The following is a 202-nucleotide window of genomic DNA, read 5'->3' on the forward strand; positions in this document are numbered from 1 at the left end:
ATTGAACGCCCAAAACCTGAGATTCACAGACACTGATTCTATCTTAGCTACCCTGTAAAAAGTACAAGGCCAGCCACCTCTCCACCCCTCCCCGCCCAAATCAGCATTATTTTAACACTCCTAGTCACCAGAACCCTCCAAAAAGTTTTGGTCTAACAGCCTGAAAGCTTGCAAATATAAATATATATATATATATATATAT

Source organism: Alligator sinensis, unplaced genomic scaffold (genome assembly GCF_000455745.1).
Source record: "Alligator sinensis unplaced genomic scaffold, ASM45574v1 scaffold489_1, whole genome shotgun sequence".
Taxonomy (NCBI): domain Eukaryota; kingdom Metazoa; phylum Chordata; order Crocodylia; family Alligatoridae; genus Alligator; species Alligator sinensis.